General features: G+C 38.7%; 2 pseudogenes; both read right to left on the bottom strand.

Moving 5' to 3' along the window:
- Window positions 1-7,813: 7,813 nt before the first annotated feature.
- LOC100675504 (olfactory receptor 1f45-like) lies at window positions 7,814-14,118 on the bottom strand (annotated as a pseudogene).
- Window positions 14,119-15,106: 988 nt separating this feature from the next.
- Window positions 15,107-16,208, bottom strand: LOC100675787 (olfactory receptor 1f45-like; annotated as a pseudogene).
- Window positions 16,209-21,500: the final 5,292 nt, after the last annotated feature.

Below are 21,500 nucleotides of genomic sequence, written 5' to 3'. Positions count from 1 at the left end.
TATACGCATATTGTTATATGACCCTAGTTGCTCTCCCTCCAATGTGACAGCATACTTCTTCTTTCCACCCTGAACTTCCCGTGTCCATTCAACCAGCTCCTACCCTCCTCTGCCTTCTCATCTCGCCTCCAGACAGGAGCTCCTCACATAGTCTCATGTGTCTACTTGAGCTAAGAATCACACTCCTCATTAGTATCATTTTATGTCTTATAGCCCAGTCTAGCCCAGTCTAATCTTTGTCTGAAATGTTGGCTTCAGGAACGGTTTTAGTTTTGGACTAACAGGAGTTCAGGGGCCATGACCTCTGGGGTGCCTCCAGTCTCAGTCAGACTATTAAGTCTGGTCTTTTTACTAGAATTTGAGGTCTTAAGCACCTCACTTTTCTCCTGCTCCATCATGGATTCTCTGTTGTGTTCCCTGTCAGGACAGTCATTGGTGGTAGTGGGGCACCATCTAGTTCTTCTGGTCTCATGCTGATGGAGTCTCTGGTTTATGTGGCGCTTTCTTTCTTGTGGGCTCATATTTTCCTTGTTTCTTTGGTGTTCTTCATTCTTCATTGCTCCAGGTGGCGTGAGACCAATTGAAGCATCTTAGTTGGCCACTTGCTAGCTTTTAAGACCCCAGACGCCACTCACCAAAGTGGGATGCAGAATGTTTTCTTAATACACTTTGTTATGCCAGTTGAGCTAGATGTCCCCTGAAACCATAGTCCCCAGACCCCCACCCCTGCTAGTCTGTCCCTTGAAGTATTTGATTGTATTCAGGAAACTTCTTAGCTTTTGGATTAGTCTAGTTGTGCTGACTTCTCCTGTACTGTGTGTTGTCCTTCCCTTCACCTAAAATAATTCTTGTCTACTATTTAATTAGTGAATACCCCTCTCCCTCCCTTCCCACCCTCATAACCATCAAAGAATGTTTACTTCTATGTTTAAACCTTTTCTTGTGTTATTACCATAGTGGTCTCATACAGTATTTGTCCTTTTGTGGCTAATTTCACTCAGCATAATGCCTTCCAAATTCATCCGTGTTATGAGATGTTTTGCAGATTCATCATTGTGTGGTATTCCATTGTGTGAATATACCATAATTCGTTTATCCATTCGTCCATTGATGGTCACCTAGGTTGTTTCCATCTTTTTGCTATTGTGCACAGTGCTGCAGTGAACATGGATGTGCATATATCTATTCATGTGAGGGCTCTTATTTAGGATATATTCCAAAGAGTGGGATTGCTGAATCATATGGTACTTCTATTTCTAGCTTTTTAAGGAAGCACCAAATAGACTTACAAACTGGTCGTACCATTTTATATTCCCACCAGCAGTCTGTAAGTGTTCCAGTCTCTCCACAACCCCTCCAACATTTATTATTTTGTGTTTTTTGGATTAATGCTAGCCTGTTGGGGTGAGATGGTATCTCATTGTAGTTTTGATTTGCATTTCTCTAATGGCTATGATCCTGAGCATTTCCTCATGTATCTGTTATCTGCCTGAATGTCTTTGGTGAAGTGCCTGTTCATATTCTTTGCCCATTTTTTAATTGGATTATTTGTCTTTTCATTGTTGAAGTTTTGCAGTATCTTGCAGATTTTAGAGATTTGACCCTTATTGGATTTTTTGTAGCCAATTTTTTTCCCAGTCTGTAGGCTGTCTTTTTACTGTTTTGGTGAAGTCTTTGCATGAACATAATTTTTGGATTTTGGAGCTCCCAGTTATCCAGTTTCTTTTCTCGTGTTTGTGCATTGTTAGTTACGTTTTGTATCCTATTTGTGCCATGTATTAGGGCTCCTAGCATTGTACCTATTTTTTTCTTCCATGATCTTTATCATTTTAGATTTTATATTTAAGTCTTTGATCCATTGTGAGTTAGTTTTTGTGCATGGTGTGAGATATGGGTCTTGTTTCATTTTTTTGCTGTTGGATATCCAGTTATACCAGGACCATTTGTTAAAGAGATGGTCTTTTCCTCATTAACAGACTTTGGGCCTTTGTCAAATATCAGCTGCTCATAGGTGGATGAATTTTTGTCTGGATTCTCAATTCTGTTCCATTGGTCTATGTTGTACCAGTACCAGGCTGTTTTGACTACCATGGTGGTATAACAGGTTTTAAGATCAGGTATTGTGAGGCCTCCCACTTTGTTCTTCTTTTTCAGTAATGCATTACTTATCCGGGGCCTCTTCCATTTCCATATGAAGTTGGTGATTTTTTTCTCCATCTCATTAAAAAATGCCATTGAAATTTCGATAGGGATTGCATTGCATTTGTAGATCACTTTGGGCAGAATTGATATTTTCACAATGTTGAGTCTTTCTATTCATGAGCAAGGTATGTTTTTCCACTTATGTAGTCCTCTTTTGGTTCTTGCAGTAGTATCTTATAGTTTTCTTTGTATGAGTCTTTTATGTCTCTGGTTAGATTTATTCCTAAGTATTTTGTCTCTGTGGGGGCTATTGTAAATGGTATTGATTTGGCGATTTCTTTTCAACGTTCTCTTTGTTGGTGTCAAGGAATTCAACTGATTTTTGTATCCTGATACTTTGCTGAACTCTTCTGTTAGTTCCAGTAGTTTCTTGGGGATTCTTTGGGGTTTTCTGTGTATAAAATTGCATCATCTGCAAATAAAGATACTTTTACTTCTTCCTTACCAATTTGGATACCCTTTATTTCTTTATCTAGCCCAATTCCTCTGGCTAGGACCTCCAACACAATGTTGAGTAAGAGTGGTGATAAAGGGCATCCTTGTCTGCTTCCTGATCTCAAGGGGAATGCTTTCAGACTCTTTCCATTTAGGACGATGTTGGCTGTTGGCTTTGTATAAATAGCTTTTATTATGTTGAGAAATTTCCCTTCTATTCCTATTTTGCGGAGAGTTTTTATCATGAATGTGTGTTGGACTTTGTCAAATGCCTTTTTTGCAACAATTGATAAGATCATGTGGCTCTTGTTTTTTGTTTTATTTATGTGATGGATTACATTGATTGTTTTTCTAATGTTGAACCATCCCTGCATACCTGGTATAAATCCCACTTGGTCATGGTGGATTATTTTTTTGATATGTTGTTGAATTCTGTTGGCTAGGATTTTTGCGTCTAAGTTCATGAGGGATATTGTTCTGTAATTTTCTTTTTTTTTGGTTCTGTCTTTACCTTGTTTTGGTATCAAGGTTATGCCTGCTTCATAGAATGTGTTTGGGAGTATTCCATCCTTTTCTATCCTCTGAAATACCTTTAATAGTAGTGGTGTTAACTCTTCTCTGAAAGCTTGGTAGAATTCTCCAATGAAGCCATCATGACCAACGCTTTTTTTGTTGGGAGTTTTTAAATTACCTTTTCAGTCTCTTCTTTTGTTATAGGCTTATTTAGTTGTTCTACCTCTTTTAATCAGGTAGGTAGTGTGTTTCTAGAAATTTATCTATTTCCTCTAGGTTTTCAAATTTGTTGGAGTGCCATTTTTCATGGTATTCTGTTATGATTCTTTTAGTTTCAGCTGGGTCTATTGTGGTATCACCAATCTCATTTCTTATTCAGGTTATTTGCTTCCTCTCGAGTTTTTGTTTTGTCAGTTTGTCCAATAGTTTATCAATTTTGTTGATCTTTGCAAAGAACCAGCTTTTCATCTTGTTAACTCTTTCAGTTGTTTTTTTATTCTCTATTTCATTTAATTCTGCTCTAAGTTTTATTAAAACCTGAATCCGTTGCCGTAGTGGTTAAGTGCTACAGCTGCTAACTAAAAGGCCTGCAGCTCGAATCCACCAGGCAGTCCTTGGAAACTCTATGGGACAGTTCTACTCTGTCTTATAGGGTCATTATGAGTCAGAATCGACTTGATGGCAATGGGTTTGGTTTTTGGTTTTTAAGTTTTATTGTTTCCTTCCTTCTGGTGCCCAAGGACTCCTTTTGCTGCTCTCTTTCTACTTGCTCAAGTTGTAGAGTTAATGTTTTGATTTTAGCCCTTTCTTCTTTTTGGATGTGTGTATTTATCACTATAAATTGACCTCTGAGCAGTGCTTTGCTCCATCCCAAAGGCTCTTGTAGGATGTATGTTCATTCTCATTTGATTCTGTGAAGTTCTTCATTCTGTCCTTAATTCCTTCTATAACCCAGTAGTTTTTGAACAAGGTGTTGCTCGGTTTCCATGTATTTGATTTTTTTTTTTCCTTGCTTTCCCTGTTATTGATGTCTACTTTTATGGCTTTATGGTCAAAAAAGATGCTTTTTAATATTTTGATGTTTTAGATTCTGTTAAGGCTTGCTTTGTGGCCTAATATGTGGTCTATTCTGGAGAATGTTCCATGTGGTTGGAAAAGAAAGTATACTTGGCTACTGTTGAGTGGAGTCTTCTGTATATGTCTATGAGGTCAGGTTGATTGATTGTGGCATTTAGATCTTCCATGTCTTTAATGAGCTTCTTTCTGGATGTTCTTTCACCAGAAGTGGTGTGTTGAAGTCTCCTACTATTATTGTGGAGCTGTCTATCTCTCTTTTCAATGCTGTTAGAGTTTGTTTTATGTGTTTTGGAGCCCTGTTGCTAGGTGCATAAATATTTATTATGGTTATGTCCTCCTGGTATATTGACCTTTTAATCATTATATAGTGTCCTTCCTTATCCTTTAGTGGTGGATTTTGCTTTAAAGTCTATTTTGTCAGAGATTAATATTGCCACTCCTGCTCTTTTTTGATTGTTGTTTGCTTGATATATGTTTTTTCCATTCTTTGAGTTTTGGTTTGTTTGTGTCTTTAAGTCTGAGATGTGTCTCTCGTAGGCAGCATATAGATGGATCATGTTTCTTTTAAAAAATTTTTTAATCCATTCTGCCACTGTCTGTATCTTTATTAGTGCATTTAGTCCATTTATATTCAGTGTAATTATTGATAGGTATGAGTTTAGTGCTGTCATTTTGATGTATTTTTTTGTGTGTGTGCGTGTGTGTTGTTGACAGTTTCTTTGATCCACTGAATTTTCTGTGCTGAGCCTTTTCTTTATGTATTTTCTTTTCATCTTTTTCATTGTTGTTATTTTTTATTTGCTGAGTCTGTATGTTTTTCTTGTTTTTTATTTTGATGTATAGGATTGTTAGTTTCCTTTGTGGTTACCTTAATATTTACCCCTATTTTTCTAAGTTTAAACCAGTCTTTTATTTCTTTATATCTCCTTGACTTCCTCTCCGTATGAAAGATCTATGACTACATTTTTTAGTCTCTCTTTTTTGTTTTAATGTTGTCATCTTTTACGTATTGATGTCTCTGTTTCCCTATTTTCAGTGTTTTAGCTTTGCTTTATTTTTGTGACTTACCTATCTGGGTTGATATCTGATTGCTCTGTCTTGGGTTCTTATCTGATATTATTGATTTTCTAACCAGAGGATTCTCTTTAGTATTTCTTGTAATTTTAGTTTGGTTTTTACCACTTTCCTAAACTTCTGTTTATCGGAAATGCCTTAATAGCACCATCATATTTGACAGACAGTTTTTCTGGATATATAATTCTTGGCTGGCAAATTTTTTCCTTCAAGGGTTTATATATGTCATCCCTTCACTTTTTTGCCTGCATAGTTTCTGCTGTGTAGTTAGAGCTTAGTCTTATTGACTCTCTTTTGTAGGTGACTTTTCATTTAACCCTAACCTCTTTTAAAATTCTCTCTTTATCTTTGGTTTTGGCAAGTTTGATTATAATATGTTTTGGTGGCTTTCTTTTGGGATTTACCTTGTGTGGGGTTCAGTGAGCTTCTTGGATGGATATCTTTTCATCTTTCATGATATCAGGGAAGTTTTCTGCAACAAATCTTCAGCAATTCTCTCTGCATTCACTGTTATCTCCCCTTGTTCTGGTACTCCAATTACTCGTAGGTTATTCCTCTGGATAAATTCCTACATAATTCTTAGGGTTTATTCATTTTTTTTAATTCTTTTATCTAATTTTTCCTCAAATAAGTTGGTGTCAAGTGCTTTATCTTCAATCTCACTAATTCTGACTTCCATTGCCTCAATTCTGCTCCTATGACTTTCTACTGAGTTGTCTAATTCTGAAATTTTATTGTTAATCTTTTGGGTTCCTGTTTGCTGTCTCTCTGTGGATTCTTGCAACTTATTAAATTTACCATTATGCCCTTATATAACCTTCTTAAGTTCCTTTGTCCCTTTATCTATGTGTTCCTTGACTTGGTCTTCATTTTGCCTGATCTCTTGAAGAGGTCAGCATATTAATCTTTTGAGTTCTACCTCTCGCAATTCTAAGAAATTATCTTCCTCTAGAAGGGTTCTTGATTCTTTGTTTTTGTGGCTTGCTGAAGCCATCATAGTCTGCCTGTTAATGTGATTTGATATTGACTGTTGCCTCCAAGCTGTCAATATGTTATTATATTTATTTATTTTATGTTTGCTTACTGTGTCCTAGCTTCCAGTTTTGTTTTGTTTTGATATGCCCAAATAGGCTGGCTGTGTGAGCTCGTTTGATTATTGGCATTTTTGAAGATCTAATGTCCTGTATCCATGTAATTGGAGCTGTTACTACATATGTGAACCTAGGGGTTCATTTACTTTTCTTGTGTGGATTCAGCTCAGATGTCCAGATTGTCAGTCACTAAGTGTGTGGTGCAGGCTCTCCTAGACACAGTCCTAGACAGGCAGGGGTGATTGGAGTAAGCACAGGTATCTGGCTGCAGTAGGGGGTCATGTGCTGATCAAGGCAGGGGGCTGACTGCTGCCTCTGAGTGTCTAGGTGGAAGACATTTCCCAGTTCTCTAGATCATGTAGGTAGGTAGGTTTTGCAGCCAGACTATGGGCACCTAAAGCTGTTGGCTGTAAGGACTGGGATTCACCACTTATTCTTGGACCCTTGTTGTGGGTGGCTCTGTGGAGTGGGTGGAGCCACAAGTTCTCAGGCCCCTGATGTAGGTAGGTGAGGACCCTGCTTAATGGGCACAGTGGTGTCAAATGTCACAAATCTGCCACTCCGCCTTACAGAAGATACAGATGAAAATAGGCTTCAGGTATATACCTGTTATAATGTGCTAATGAGGGCCTGTGTTGTTGAAATGGGCCCACACAGGTCTATGCAGGGGTGAAAGACATTCAAAGTCCATGAACGCCTATGCCTAGGAAAAGAGGGTGTGCCTGCCCTGAATTTCCCAGCTTAGGGGAGCTGGCAGATTATTTTTTCCTGTTTGTTAATTTGTTCCCTCGCCAAAGCTGGGAGAATGGCTCAGGGAGTGAGACAAGTCCTACTTCTGGCTGAGGGACAACAGCAATCACTGAAGCAGACCTGGACTGGAGCAGAGTGGGGAGGGGTCAGGTAAATGGGAAAAAGGTACTTCCCAAAAGAGTTTTTTTTTTTTTTAATCCACAGGGTAGGTTAGATGCTTGTACTTATCTTTCACCGATTGAGTGCTGCTTCTCGCTGGCTCTGAAGGTTTGAGCAGACTCTCCACCGCTCTATCTCTCCAAATGTGGAAAATTCATCTGGAGTGGCACTGCTTGCCTCACAGCTCAAATCCTATAAGAGCTTTCTAACACCCTCCTGCTGAGAAGTCCCACAGTTCTCCATTGGGTTCTTCCTTGTTGCAATGAATAATAAACACGATAAACTAGAGCTGTGTTGTTGGTGGTTTGGGCTGGAAAGCATTGGCACTTGGAATAGTTGGGCCATTTTTTAAAAGGATCTCTCTTTCCCGCTTTAGCTTGAAGAGTCTGTATCAACAGTTTCATTCTCTAAGGCAAATACATGGATGGACAACTGCTGTATTTCAGGAAATAAGAAAAGAAATTTTTTTTGACTCCAAACTGTTTCCATTATGACATTCAAAGTCCATGTCGTTATTGAACAGAAAAAAATTTCATAGAAATCACTTTGCTTAGGGCCCCTTTCAAGTCCTTGTTCCTGAGGCTGTAAATGAAAAGTTTCAGCATGGGGGTCACCACTGTGTACATCACAGCAGCTGTGGTGCCTGTCTCAGCTGAGTGGGAGGATGAAAGGTTAAAATACACAGCAATGAAGGTGCCATAGAAGAAGGAAACAACAGCCAGGTGGGAGCCACAGGCAGTAAAGGCTTTCCATTTTCCCTTCATGGAAGGGACTCTCAGGACAGCACCAGTGACACAAATGTGGGAAATCCGGATGCAAACAAATGCGGTGATCATTATCATGGTCCCCTCAGTAAAAATCATCCTCTCATTGAGATGTGTGTCAGTACAAGAGAGTCTCAGGAGAGAAGTCACATCACAGAACTTTGAGATCATGTTGTCTGCACAGAACAAGAGTTGAGCTATCAGCAGGTTATACAACAGAGCATTCAGATTGGCAATCACCCATGACTCAGTGACCAGCAAGGCACAGAGCTGATGGGTCATTTTTGTTGTGTAGCGTAAGGGGTGGCACACAGCAACAAAGAGGCTATAGGCCATCACAGCCAGGAGGAAATTGTCCATGTTGGCAAACACAATGAGAAAATGCATCCGTGTGAGACACCCAGAGAAGGAGATATTCTGACTCACGAATATATGATTGGCCAGCATCTTGGGGATGGTGGTGGAGAAGAAGTAGATGTCCATGAAGGACAAGTTGCTGAGGAAGAAGTACATGGCAGGGTGGGGGGAGAGGGAGGGTACATGCGGGAGTCTGCACTGATGGCCAGGATGATGAGCAGGTTTCCCAGGACTGTGGCCGGGTACATGCTCAGGAAGAGCATGAAGAGGAGCTGCTGCTGTGGGGGCTGCCTGGAGAGCCCCAGGAGGAGGAACTTGGAGACTTTGGACTGGTTTGCTCCTCACCTGGGCATAGAACCAAGTTAATAACACAACAGCAATTCAGAAACCTAGACATGGATGAATAAAACGGGACAAATCAATCTCCAGACTACAACATTTATGCAAATCAGTTAATGGAGTTGCTAAGACAAGATCTGTCTACTCTGTCTACATTCCCAATTTCCCACGCTCCGTCCTGATGCTGTTCCTACTCAACTTACTGACTGTTGTTTTGTATATTAAACATTGAAAAACACACAGGAATATACACAGCCCAACTCTGTGACTATATATGTCTCTGCTTTTTTCTGTTCCCAGCTCCAACTCCTTTGTAGGTCATAAAGAAAAGAGAAGGAGTTGACTACTACTGGGTTTATCTCAAGGTCCAGCTAACAGATTCAGGACTTCTATTGATCCCCAGAACTGGAAGATTTAGGAAAGGAAGTTCCTAAAAGAACTTCATGTCTTAAAAAACAAGTATTTATAAAAAAAACAAGCCCCATAGGGTTTCTGAGGCTGTAATCTTTATGGAAGCAAGCTGACACATCTTTCTCCCAAGAGTGGCTGGTAGATTTTAACAGTTGACTTTTACGGTAGCAGCAGGGTACTTACCCACCTTGCCTCCAGGGCTCTTCAAATTCAATATTTTGTTCATTTACTCTGATTTTGTACTCTTATACATAATAAGTCAATAAGCAGCTTTGTAAATATATTTTTGTAGGTGTCCTTGATTACTTCATAAGGATAAATTCCGAAAGAAGGAATTTGGTATGATAGTTGACATTTTAATACATATTACCCAATTGCCTATCAGGACTTTTTTTTTTAAATAATGTTTTATTGTGTTTTTGGTGAAAGTTTACACAGTAAATTAAGTTCCCATTTGACAATTTCTATATAAATTGTTCAGTGACATCATTTACATTTTTTACAATTTATCAGCATTCTCTTTAACTGTGCACTGATTGTTCTGTTTCCAGTACTCTAGTTTTTCTGCCCCCTTATCTTCACATCTTCGGTTTAGAGTAATTGTTTACTTTTGCTATCCTATAGTTTTTTGTTTTTTTAATGTCATCAAATTCACAGGATCCAGAAGGTTTTTATCAAACTATCTCCTAACAGCAAGGTATGAGATTGCCTTCTCACCGCACTCTCATCAGAAAATTTTGTTTCAATTTGTGCTCATGCTTTAATTTCTATTTCTTCTCTTTTTGCTAATAAGTGAAAAAGCAAACTTTTTCACTTATTCTTTTAAATACCCAATCTGTCTTGGTTATCTAGTGCTGCTATAACGGAAATACCGCAAGTGGGTCATTTCAACAAACAGAATTTTATTCTCTCACAATCTATTAGGCTAGAAATCCAAATTCAGAGCCTCAGCTCCAGGGGAATGCTTTCTCTGTTGCCTCTGGAGGAAGGTCCTCATCATCAATCTTCCCCTGGTCTAGGAACTTCTCAGGCACAGGGACCCTGGGACCAAAGGACTCGCTCTGCTCCCAGCGCTGCTTTCTTGGTGGTATGAGGTCCCTATGTCTCTGCTGGCATCTCTCTTTTATATCTCAAAAGAGATTGGCTTAAAACACAATCATGTAGATCTCTTTAACAACACTGCTGCTAACCCATCTCATTAACATCATAGTGATAGGATTTACAACACATAGGAAAATCACATCAGATGACAAAATGGTGGACAATTACACAATACTGGGAATCATGGCATAGCCAAGTTGACAGATATTTTTGGGGGACACTATCCTTTAACTTTTTTCTCTTAAATTGTTTTTATTATTTATGAGTTTAAAAAATATTGACTCAATAATAAATTGTTAAATGATAATTATTATGTGGGTTATGTCAGACATCTTTTCACAAATGATGCAAAATGCTTCTGCTAGTTTATGCCTGGACTTTTCATCTTGTTAATGGTTTTTTGGATATAAAAAATAATTAAATTTTTATGTAATCACCACTAGCAAGCATTTCTTTTGTGGCTTCTCCCACTTCTCGTATGGTTTATCTTTTCTTCCCATTCTGTCATTATTTATATATTCAGCTATATTTTCTTCTAGTTTTTAATTTTTGCATTTATCTTTTTAGTAAATACACAATCAATATAATTTTATGTTCTCAAATATTTATCAAATCGTCTCAGTTCACTTTTAGTGAACCTGCCTTCCCTCACTGATTTTTTTGTGTGTGTATGTGTGTGCTTTAGGTGAAAGTTTATAGCTCAAGTTAATTTCTCATACAAAAATTTATAAACATGTTGTTTTGTGACATTAGTTGCAATCCTCACAGTGTGACAGCACACTCCACCCCCCTTTCCACCCAGGTTTCCTGTGTCCATTCAACCATTTCCTGTCCCTTTCTGCCTCCTCATCCTGCCTCCCGACAGTAGCCACCCATTTGGTCTCGTGTATCTGATTGAACTAAGAAGCACACCTCACATGTATTCTTTTTTATTTTATAGCCCTGTCTAATCTTTGTCTAAAGAGAGGGCTTCGGGAACAGTGTCAGCTCTGAGTTAACAGAGTGTCTGGGGGCCATAGTTTTGGAGGTTCCTCCAGTCTCTGTCAGACCATTAGTTTTGGTATTTTTACATCCTCACTGATTTGTAACACTACTTTTATCATTTGCAAAATGCTGTTGTGTTGAATATGTGTTGAGAACTTATTATATTCCAGGCAATTGACCAAATTCTTTCTCTAAAGAATCTATTTTAATAATCACAGCAACGAGGCAAATGTCATTAGCTTCTCCTCTGAAGACATCCTGGGTTTAGATAGATTCAGTGATTGGCTCAGGGCCCTGCCGTAAGGTCATGATGGAGCCAGGGTTGTGATATATCCAACCCAATGGCCAAGTGCATCCTTTGAACAACTCTGTAAACTTATATATATCTATATATAGAGAGAGATAACAGCTATAGAGATATAGATATATTTTTACCGTCTCTGTTCTGCTACATTGATTTGGGTTTTTATTATTGTGCTAGTTTTTAGTTTTAGAATTTTTTTGGGGGGGGGTAGGGGCTTTATAATACTTTGCAATACTTGATTAATTATTCTTGCAAAATTATGCTAAAAATAAAGAGAATAATCATGATAATAATAAAATGGGTTTTAAGACTTATATTGAAATAGTAGGCACAATTACATATTAATACATTTGAAAACCCAGTGATGTAGATGATTAGCTGTAAAAATGTAAAGGCAACAAAAACTGATATATATATATATTTCTTTTGCAAATTAAGGACAATATACTTTTATTGTTTTGGGGCTTTATTTCTGATTCCTTATATTATACACTCATATTTCGACACTTCTTAATTATTGTCAAATTGAAAATACTAGTAATTAATATCTTATTGACACTTTATAATATTCTATTAACTGGCATTTAGTACCTTCCCCACTAAACACATCTCATGGCATATTTATAATTAGTGCTTGTTAACGCTATTGTATTCTGGTTTCAATTTATGTGACCCAGATTTCAAATAAAATCTCATGGAGTTATCAGATTCTTCACTAATGTTCAAAATATTCATAAAACATCTGCTGAGCTTTCAGACATTTATTTTTTTAATTTTTTATTGTACTTTCGATGAAGGTTTACAGAACAAACTAGCTTCTCATTAAATAATTAGTACACATATTATTTTGTGATATTGGTTACCAATGCCATGACATGTCAACACTCTCCCTTCTCAACCTTGGATTCCCTATTTCCAGCTTTTCTGTCCTCTCCTGCCTTCTAGTACTTGCTGCTGGGCTGGTGTGCCCCTTTAGTCTCGTTTTGTTTTATGGGCCTGTCTAATCTTTGGCTGAAGGGTGAACCTCAGGAGTGATTTCATTACTGAGCTAGAAGGGTGTCCGGGGGTCATACTTTCAGGGTTTCTCCTGTCTGTCAGGCCAGTAACTCTGGTCTGTTTTTGTGAGTTAGAATTTTGTTCTACATTTTTCTCCAGCTCTGTCTGAGACCCTCTCTTGTGATCCCTGTCAGAGCAGTCAGTGGTGGTAGCCAGGCACCATTGTTTTGCTGGACTCAGTCTGGTGGAGGCTGTGGGAGTTGTGGTCCATTAGTCATTTGGACTAATCTTTCCCTTGTATCTTCAGTTTTCTTCATTCTATCATGCTCCCAATGGGGTGAAACCAGTGGAGTATCTTAGTTGGCTGCTCACAAGGTTTTAAGACCCCAGACACTACTTACCAAAGTAGAATGTAGAACATTTTCTTTATAAGATATGTTGTGCCAATTGAGCTAGACGTTCCCCAAGACCATGGTCCCCATAGCCCTCAGCCCAGCAATTCGGTCCCTCAGGGAGTTTGCATATGTCTTTGGAGCTTCAACGATCTTGCCTTGGACAAGTCGTACGGGCTTTACCAGTATTGTGTACTGTCTTACCCTTCACAAAATTTACCACTTATCTATTGTCTATTTAGTGTTTTTCTACCCTCCCTTGTAATTATCAAAGATTGTTTCTTTTTGTGTTACACAGAACCTTTTCATGAGTTTTTATAGTAGTGGCCTCATACGATATTTGTCCTTTTGTGATTGACTTATTTCACTCAGCATAATGTCCTCCAGATTCATCCATGTTGTGAGATGCTTCGCAGATTCATCATTGTTCTTTATGGTTGCATAGGACTCCATTGTATGTATGTATCATAGTTTGTTTATCCATTTGTTTGTTTATCCATTGTTGATGGGCATTTAGGTTGTTTCCGTATTTTTGCTGTTGTGAACAATGCTGGTATGAACATGGGTATGCATATGTCTATTCATGTGACAGCTCTTATTTCTCTAGGATATATTCCTAGGAGTGGGATTGCTGGATCATATGGTATTTCTTATTTGTAGCTTTCAAAGGAAATGCCATATCATTTCCAAAATGGTTGTACCATTTTGCATTCCCACCAGCAGTGCGTAAGAGTTCCAGGCTCTCAGCAGTGTTTCCAACATTTGTTATTTTCTGTTTTTTTGATTTGTGCTAAAAACTGACATAGATGAAATAAGACGTAATATAGTTTACTAAATGAGGAGATGAAATAAGACGTAATATAGTTTACTAAATGAAGACATTTAAAATGTCACATCTTTTCTCACCTCTACCCCTATGCACATGCTCACATACAAACCAAAAGCTGGAGGTTTCTTTCAAACTTTCAAGGAACAGGCACTTTCTATCATATGAAGAATTCTTTATTATATCGACTAAATATTAGAAACACTCCCATGTATTATTTGAGGTGAAAGTACCTTAAAACACAAATATGGTAAATATAAAAAAGACAATTGTATGATAAACTCAGAAACAGCTTCTGATTCTGAATTCTGACAGTTTTCACACAACATGACATCTTACCCATCTCTCTGAAATGAAGAGAAACTGCTCTGTTTTCCTCTTTCTTCCTTGAAATTCAGAGCATCCTGTTCGGTTTCAAATATTTCTCAATTTTCAATTTCCTGTAATCATTTTCAAAATAATTTCAAATCAGACTGTAAGCTATAAATTTCCATTATGCCTTAACTTGGGAAAAAATTTCTAGTAAGTTTTGCTAAAGGAACTACATGGAAATGTATAAGAGCAGCATCTTAGTTATCCAGCACTGCTATAACAGAAATACCACACATGGATGGCTTCAACAAACAGAAATTTATTCTGTCACAGTTTAGGAGGTTAGAAGTCTGAACTCAGGGTGCCAGCTCCAGGGGAAGACTTTCTGTCTCTGTCAGTTCTAGGGGAAGGTCCTTGTCTTCGATCTTCCCCTGTGTAGAAGCTTCTCAGCACAGGGACCCCAGTCCAAAGGATGCCCTCCACACCCAGCACTTCTTTCTTGGTGGTATGAGATCCCAGAAAGGGGCTATAGTGCTGCCTCTGTCCACTTTCAAGTGGTGCCTATGTTTCGCAGAATCACCTGTAGTCATCTTTGATCACAGACAAAAGTATAAACATGATCCAAGTCACAGACATTCCCCAATCCTGGCTGATAATGATGGCTGCTTTCTTACAAATCTCAGCTTTAGCCTCCCTCTAGTCTTCCCTCATTCTAGATAAGATACAAACATGCCCAGTGAGAATTAGCCCTGCTTTCTGGTAACAACTAATTCAGATCAAAGCACTAGTTGTTTAAATTCTCATGAAAATTGCATCAAACTACTTCAAATCCTGTCCTTTTGAACATCCTCCTACTAAGAAGTCCCAGGATCCCTCAGAGTGTGTTCTTCCTTGTCGAAATGAGTAACAAACCCATTAAACTAGAGGTCTATTCCTGGGTGTTTTGACTGAAGGGCCTTGGCAGTTGGAATAGTCCAGTTATTTGGTAAAAGATCTCTCTTTACATATTTAATCTGAAAAGTCTTTGTACTAAGAGATTGATTCTCACCAGGTAAATACAGGGATGGACCTCTTAAAAGGAAAACCACTAGGCTTGAAACAATGGGAAAAGGAAACAGAATTTTATTAGATACTAGTTCCCCTCTATATTCAGAGTCTATGTCAATATTGAACAGAATAAATTTTCATAACAATCATTTTTCTTACAGCCCCTTTCATATCCTTGTTCCTGAGGCTGTAGGTGAAAAAGTTCAACATGGGGGTCTCCACTGTGTACATCATAGTAGCTGTGGTGTCTGTCTCAACTGAGTGGGAGAATGAAGGGTTGAAATACAGAGCAATTGTGGTGCCTTAGAAGAGTAAAACCACAGCCAGGTGGGAGCTACAGGTGGAGAAGGCTTTCCATTTTCCCTTTGTGCATGGGAGTGTTAAGACAGCACAGGTGATGCAAATGTAGAAAACCAGAATACAAACAAATGGGGTGATCATTATCAGGGCCCCCTCTGTGAGAATCATCATCTCATTGAGGTGTGTGTCAGAGTAGGAGAGTCTCAGGAGAGGAGTCACATCACAGAAGAAGTAGAGGGTTGTGTTGTCTGCACAGAACGAGAGTTGAGCCATCATCAGGGTATGCAACAGAGCATTCAGACTGGCAATGACCCATGACCCAGCCACCAGCATGGCACAGAGCTGATGGGTCACCTTTGTTGTGTAGTGTAAGGGATGGCACACAACAACAAAGCGGTCATAGGCCATCACAGCCAGGAGGAAATTGTCCATGTCTGCAAACACAATAAGAAAATATAGCGGTGTGAGACACCCAGAGAAGGAGATGTTCTGACTCCCAAGTACGTGATTGGTCAGCACTTTGGGGATGTTTGCGGAGGTGAAGCAGACACCCACGAAGGACAGGTTCCTGAGGAAGAAGTACATGTTTGTGTGCAGGTGGGAGTCTGTGCTGATGGCCAGGACGATGAGCAGATTTCCCAGGACTGTGACCAGGTATGTGCTCAGGAAGAGCAGGAAGAGGATCTGTTGCTGCTGAGGCTGCCTGGAGAGCCCCTGGAGGAGGAACTCAGAGACACTCGACTGCTTTGCCCCACTTATGGACACAGACCCAAGTTAATACACAACAGCAGATTCGGAAACCTACACTTGGATGGTTAAGATACGACAAATCAAGCTCCAGGATGGACCAGGTTGTGAAGCAATTCATGTAGTTGTTAAGACAGGATCTGTCCATCCTACATACACATCCAATTTCCAACACTCAGTCTTAATGCTATTCCTACTGGACTGTCTCTTATTTTGTATGTTTTATGTTGAAAAGTGCACAGACATACATAGTCCAACTGTATGACTGTATGTGGCTCTCTTACATTTCCCAGTTCCCAACCCTAAATACTTAACTGCTCCTAAAGAGGCAAGAGAAACAGCTGATTGTTACTAGGTTTATCACAAGCTCTGGCTGATGGATTCAGGACTCTTATTATTGCTCCCTGGATCTGCAAGATTTAGCAAAGGGAGTTACTAAAATTTACTCCTTCATAAATAAATTTTGACGTCTCCACTGCTATTGTCTTACTTATTCATCTGTCAGTTTGTCATACTGTGGTAGCTTGTGTGTTGCTGTGATGCTGGATCAAAGACTACAGCATTCACTATCGATTACATCTCAACATAAAGAAAACAAAACTTCTCACAACTGGACCAATAAGCAACATCATGATAAATGGAGAAAATATTGAAGTTTTCAAGAAGTTCATTTTACTTGGATCCACAATCAACACCAATGGAAGCAGCAGTTGAGAAATCAAATGACACATTGCGTTGGGCAAATCTGCAGCAAAAGACCTCTTTAAAGTGTTAAAAAGCAAAGATGGCAGGACTAAGGTGCACCTGACCCAAGCCATAGGATTTTCAATTGCCTCATAGTCATGAAAAAGCTGGACGATAAATAAGGAAGACCGAAGAATTGGTGTCTTTGAATTATGGTGTTGTTGAAGAATATTGAGTAACATGGACTGCCACAAGAAAGAACAAATCTGTCTTGGAAGAGGTACAACCAGAATGCTCCTTAGAAGCAAAGATGGCGAGCCTTTGTCTCATGTACTTTGGAGATATTGTCAGGAGGGACCAGTCTCCAGAGAAGGAAATGACACTTAGTAGAGAGTCAGGGAAAAGAAGAAGATCCTCAACAACATGGCTTGACACAGTGGCTGCAACAATGGGCTCAACCTTAGCAATGATTGTGAGGATGGCTCACAACTGGGCAATGTTGCCTTCATTTGTACATAGGGTCGCTATGAGTCGGAACTGGCTCAACAGCACTTACCAACATAATCTTACCTAAGAAAAGTTGATGCTGTCAGTATGGAGTGACCAATGCTGCACTGTATTCTAAAGATAGGAACATTCTGGAAATAAAGGTAAGTCTTGAGTGACTGAAGACAAGAGGTTCATGGCTTTGGCCCTCTGTGCAGGAAGGACGTTTGGGGCAATCACAGAGCAGGAATTTACAGGCCTCCATGGCCACTGGGGCCAGATCCCCTGAGAGCCTCATTACAGACAAAGACAAAGTAATTGTCCCACCTACTTTCTAGTCCCTTTGGACCCAACAATGATGACAAAGAATATTAGTTAACTCCTAAGTCAGAACACTCTGAGTGGAGACAATTCCCAGATAAAATTCTCTGGGGGCTCAAATCTCATCACCTTGCTGATTGGGCTGAGGTTTATAGGTTTGGAAATTCCTTTATTAAGACATTTTTCTTCTTGCTTTCTTAGCTCAGAAACTGGGGGGATTTACAGTGTTATCCTTTTAAACCTGTTTTCTTCTCATGTCTAGTCATCTACTGCATGGGCTTAGTGATGCCTTTGCCAGTAGGAATGCTGGGGTGCATTATAAAGTTGTCATTGAATCTTAAAGCATTTGTGTAAAGGATAATCTGTGTGTAATGGGGTAGAAGAAAGACAGGGAGATATTAGGAAGTGCATAGCATGCCATGATTGAGGAACTCCAGGCTCCTGGAATAGGTTTCTCTTGAGATGTCTTCCCAACTCACAAGGAACCACCCTATTCAGAGACTGCCCTCCTAATCCATAGATCCACAAGTGTGTTTCTCCTTTCAAGGGCCTTATATTCTCATAGTGGAAACCCCCCAAAAATGCATGCAACTGCAGGAGAAGATTATATGTGGCACATTGGGAGCACAGATCAAGCAATTCCATTGGAGTGGGTGCAGGAGTGTAAAGAAAGACTTGACTTTAAACACAAATAGGTGCTTTTCAGGAAAGAGAGGTCAGTTTGGGGAAGGAGGATTGTTAAGATATTTAGGTAGAAGGAAGTAAGTGAGGCCATCAGGTAACCTAGCGTATTGGAGAAGGAACAGTCAGATTTGACAAGAGTTAGTGTAAGGATTAGAGCAGGGAAAGAAAAGTGAGGAGCAGATAGCAGATCACGACATCCTTGAAAGGAGGGTGATCATGCAATTTGTTTGCCTGGAAAGTCTGATTTTACCTCTAATTATTGATAAGCCTTCTTTTATCCAATCACTGTTTAGGTGATAAACTTTACAGTCACCCCACAATAAGCCATATTAAAATGTTTGGATTTTATCCTGGAATCAAAGGGACTGCCTTCAAAGGCTGCGATCCCAGGAAGGATATGATATGATTTGCATTGCAGAAAGATCCCTGTGACTGCAGTGTGGTGAGTTGAATCAGAGAAGGAAAACTCTGAGCCAGAGAGACCAATATTAAGCGTTGCCATAGTTCAGCAAGATGTGAGACCCTGAATGGCTAAGGAGGTAAAGTGCAGAGCGCTTTGTGGCTGATTGGCTATGTGGGCTGAGAGAGACTATAGGGTGATACCCAACATGGTGGTACTGTCGATTGGAATAGGCAATGAAGTCTGGGGAGAAGTACAAGGTGTGTTTGCACATGTGGGGTGGGTTGTGGTGCTGATATAGGCAGCAGGGAATGGTGGGTGTGAAGTTGTGTAAGGCATACAGGTAGAGTTGTCAAAGAGGTGAATATTATGGGTCTATAGCTAAGAAAAGGTCTGTTGGGTATAAATTCAGAAGTCACCATTTCAGGTTCAATTACAGATGCAAATATGGATGTAATTGTCCAGGGAGAGAGTGTAGAGTGAGACAGAAGAAGTTCAAGATAAAACTCAGAAGGACAAGACATATATGGGATGACAGATGAAGAGGTGATAAAATAAATAGGTAAAAAAGACAGGGAGCAAGGAGATAATAGCATTTAATAAGATAATAGACGTGAGTTTTAAAAAGAAACTAATGGTAAACAATGCCAAATGCATGAGAAATCAAGTAAAATTAGTGGACAGCATCATTGTATTTTATAAAATTATATTTTCAGTAAAATACTAAATAATAGTTTCAATAAATAGTAATACGGTGAATGGACTAGGTCCTGGTACCTAAACTTAGGTCAGGCAGCATGTTGTAGCTGTTCTTTTTCAGTGTGGTTGTCTTAGTTTCTTAGTGTTTCTGTAACAGAAGTACAGAAGTGGGTGGCTTTAACAAACAGCAATTTATTTTCTCACAGTGTAGGCAGCTACAAGTCCAGATTTAGGGTGTCAGCTATAGGGGAAGGCTTTCTGTCTCTTTTAGCTCTGGGGGGAGCTCCTTGTCACTTTTTTGCTTCTGTTCCTGCATTCTTTCAGAATCTTCATGTGGCATTATGTCTATTTCCCCCCACTGGTGCTTACTTCTGTTCCTAATCTGCTCTTTTTATATCTCAAAAGTGATTGGCTTAAAACACACCCTACACTGACATGGCCTCATTAATATAACCAAGAAGATCCTTTTCCCGAAAGGGATCATATCCACAGGTATAGGGGTTAGGGTTTACAACACATATTTTTGAGGGACACAATTCAATCCGTGACAGTGGCCATGCAGTTGTTGTTACTGTTATTAAATGTTGTCTCAGGTTGGGTTCTCCAAAAGCACATGCTAAGGTGGTGTTTGGGGTACAAGATGTTTACCAGAGATCAACACCTTTGGAAGAATAAGGTGGAAGCAGGATTATAGAATGGGAAAAGTGAAACTCCAATGCAGGCTCCACACAGCCATGGCTTCTCTTAGAAGTGTATGTCTATGTAATCTTTATTCTCTTATCGACACAGAAATCATTCTGTAAAACACTCTTAAAAATACATCTTGGAGTTCTTTCTATATAAAAACATACAAATCTGTATTCATTTTAGTGGATATATTGGATTCCCTTATACAGATGCATATTTTTGGTTCCCTTTTGATCGATATTTGGGCTCTTTCAGGTATTATCTCTATTTGTGTTTATAACAATAAACTTTCTTGTACCTGTATGTTGGCATAATTTTGTAAGAATAATTCACCAGATGCTGCAAAGTATTATAATGCCCCCTCCCACAAAAAAAAAAAAGTCCTGAAACTAAAATGGTCCTGTATCGGCACAATAATAAAAACACATATCAATATAGCAGAACAGAGTGACTAAAAACATATCTAAATCTATATATCTGTATCTATCTATCTCTATATATCGATATATATGATTTTACAGAGTTGTTCAAGGATGTGCTTGGTCATGGAGTTGAATATGCCACAATCCTGGCTCTATTACGACCTTACTGCAGGACTCTGAACCAGTCACTGAATCTCTCTAAACCTGGGACATCTTGAGTGGGGATAAGGATATTTACCTCATTGCTGTGATTATTAAAGTAGATACCTTAGAGAAAGGACTAGGTCAACAGCCTGGAACATAATTAGTTCTCAACACATATTCCACATAATAGCATTTTGTAAATGACAAAAATAGTATTACAAATCATTGAGGAAAGGGAAGACCATTAAAAATGAACTGAGACAACGTGATAAATATTTGAGAAAATGAAATTATATTGATTGTGGATTTATTTAAAAGTTAAACGTAAAAACTAGAAGAAAATGTAGCTAAAGATTTAAATAATGACAGAATGGGAAAGAAAAGATAAACCATAAGAGAATTGGAGAAACCACAAAAGAAATACTTGCTAGTGGTGAATACATAAAAATAAAATTTTAATTATTTTATATATCAAAAAAACCATTAACAAGACCAAAAGGCCAAGTATAAACCAGCAGAAGCATTTTGCATCATTTGTGAAAAGATGTGTGACATACTCAATAAATATTATTTAACAATTTATTATTGAATCAATATTTTTTAAACTCATAAATCAGGAAAAAATTAAGTGAAAAACAAAGGATAGGATGGACAATTCAAAAGAATAAGTGAAAAAGTTTGTTCTTATTAGCAAAAAGAAAGGAAATGGAAATTGAAGCATATATGCAAATTGAAACAAAAATTCAGTATCATTTTATTTAATAAACTGGCAAAATATTAAAATGCCAGGGC

This window comes from Loxodonta africana, chromosome 12 (assembly GCF_030014295.1).
Source record: "Loxodonta africana isolate mLoxAfr1 chromosome 12, mLoxAfr1.hap2, whole genome shotgun sequence".
NCBI classification, from domain to species: domain Eukaryota; kingdom Metazoa; phylum Chordata; class Mammalia; order Proboscidea; family Elephantidae; genus Loxodonta; species Loxodonta africana.
The sequence above is the reverse complement of the archived record's forward strand: the minus strand, read 5'-3'. Positions and strand labels throughout refer to the sequence as shown.